The 2100-nt window shown below is 30.8% G+C and overlaps 1 long non-coding RNA gene across 1 annotated transcript; it reads left to right on the top strand.

Moving 5' to 3' along the window:
* Positions 1 to 1556: 1556 nt before the first annotated feature.
* LOC111617550 lies at positions 1557 to 1864 on the top strand. Its single transcript, XR_002755437.1, has 2 exons — positions 1557 to 1651; positions 1757 to 1864. It is a non-coding gene; the product is annotated as an uncharacterized LOC111617550 (long non-coding RNA).
* Positions 1865 to 2100: the final 236 nt, after the last annotated feature.

The raw sequence follows: 2100 nt of genomic DNA, 5'->3' as shown, positions 1-2100 counted from the left end.
ACCATTGAGTTGACATTAATTAGGGAAAATATTCTCTCCACATTTGCACTGTGGGCTGGAATGGCAAATACATATTTGCACAGCTTTATTAGACATAATAATGCTTTATTAGCTTTATTATCTGATCAATATGGTTTGTATTTGATCAAATTCAGTTTGATCTTTCTTTATAAATGACTGATTTTTGGTATATTCATCTTTAAAACGATACTTTCTCTTTGGCATCTTTTATTACCGATATTAAAATGGTTTTACCTAAGAAAGACTATGTGCAGGAGCAAGCAATTAGTTATTTTATTACACATACATGAAACAAATTAGCATTCACCAAGCTCTGATAGTTGAAATTGACTAAAAGTTCTGGGGTGCCGCCACTTGCCGGCTGCCTCCCACAGAGATTAGGGAGAAAACGGGACAAATAGTAATACAGGACTGAGTAGTATAATATGGTGACAGTCCCATATGGCAACCCTAGTTAGGCATATCAAGCAACGTCTATGAAAATAATAAATGCACTAACTCTACTGACTAAAAACAGCTTTTACCTGGAATCAATACTACTGCCTATTCTCCATGCTCCACACTCTGCACGTAGTTTTGCACTGAGGTACTCAAATGGGGACAAGCCCCCACACTCCCTAAAACTGTATAATACTCCACAAACAGTCAAGTCGGCTATTCAAAGCCAGCGTAGTTAGATGGACTAAATAATTTAATGTCACAATCTTCGCAGAACATGCAGTGTGACACTCAAGCCTGNAAATTGAAAAGAAAACCTATTGTTAGAAACAGGTCTTTTTAATAATAACGAGAAACTCGAGAATCTTGGGTCTAGATTGATCTGAGTTACTTTTATAAAAATAGCCCAGAAAATTTAACAATTTCTGGTTATTTATTTAGTTGGTAGTATTTGCATTTATTTCATTTATATAAAACAATTCTTATTACTGATTTAGGAATTACCTGCTGACAATTGAAGAATATGTGAATCAAGCTCATTATTGAGCTGCTTTAATTAAATAAGATTCTAGCTCTGAATAAGGAGTAGAGGGCCGACACTCCACACCTCATTCAGAGCTATAATATTACAGCAAAATTAAATATTTTGATTAATTAATGAATCAAATAAAACGTAGAAGTTACTTTTAGGATCTTAGCTCATTTATACACATATACATATTTGACCGAAAGTAACTTGTACTAAAATCTAATTTACCTTTAGCCCAAAAATTTCCATTAGGATTCAAACTCAATTTAACGTTTTTAGGCATAACTCAAAATAAAATAAAATCAATAACTTCTCCAATTTCGTTAATACTATTCAAACCGACACTACGACCACGTTGAACAACTGGGAGAAGCCATATTGGCAAACACCGCCCTCTCGTTTTAAAAATAAAATTTATTCCAGAAAAAATATATATAAACAAATATAAATAAATTTGCTAACTCTTTGTAAATTTCTTTATCTTTATTAGTAATAATAATTTACAAACTATATATATTTAAAAAAATGTAATTTATTATTTTATTATTTAATTTTGACACAAATGGTGCTTCTATCGCAAATATTTGAATTTGATTTTATAGAGGCAACGTGATAGCTTGTTTATAAATTGAAACCATGAGCTCTAATGTAATACAAATACAAGTGAGAAATCGGAATTATTTATAATTATAGATTCAAATTTAATTATAATTCAAGTATTATTTGTGTATAGATAAGAAAAATTAACATTTGTCTTTCTTTCCATAGGAGATTCATAACTGGTTGAAAATTATTTATCAAAATGAAAATATACCAACATTTGAAATTAATAACAGGACTTTAAACATTCTTTCTTCTATAATGACTCGCTATCAAGAGAAAGAAAAACATTCCCAGATAATTATGAACTATTTGAAGAATTCTGCTGCAGAATACAATATAACTGGTAAATATGTATGTATTTTTCTATCATAAGTGGGTAAAAGTGCAGTTCTGAATGAGGATTTGGGTACCACACTCTTTGAAGGTCCAAATTTCCAGATAGGCTGATTTTGGAGGTTATATCTTGTGAAGAATTACATCAGTTCCTTTGAATTTCTTACTCCTATAGG

Source organism: Centruroides sculpturatus, unplaced genomic scaffold (genome assembly GCF_000671375.1).
Source record: "Centruroides sculpturatus isolate CEXI.00-Female unplaced genomic scaffold, Cexi_2.0 scaffold6956, whole genome shotgun sequence".
NCBI classification, from domain to species: Eukaryota; Metazoa; Arthropoda; class Arachnida; order Scorpiones; family Buthidae; genus Centruroides; species Centruroides sculpturatus.
Note: the sequence above shows the minus strand (reverse complement) of the source record. Positions and strands in the feature narration are given on the sequence as shown.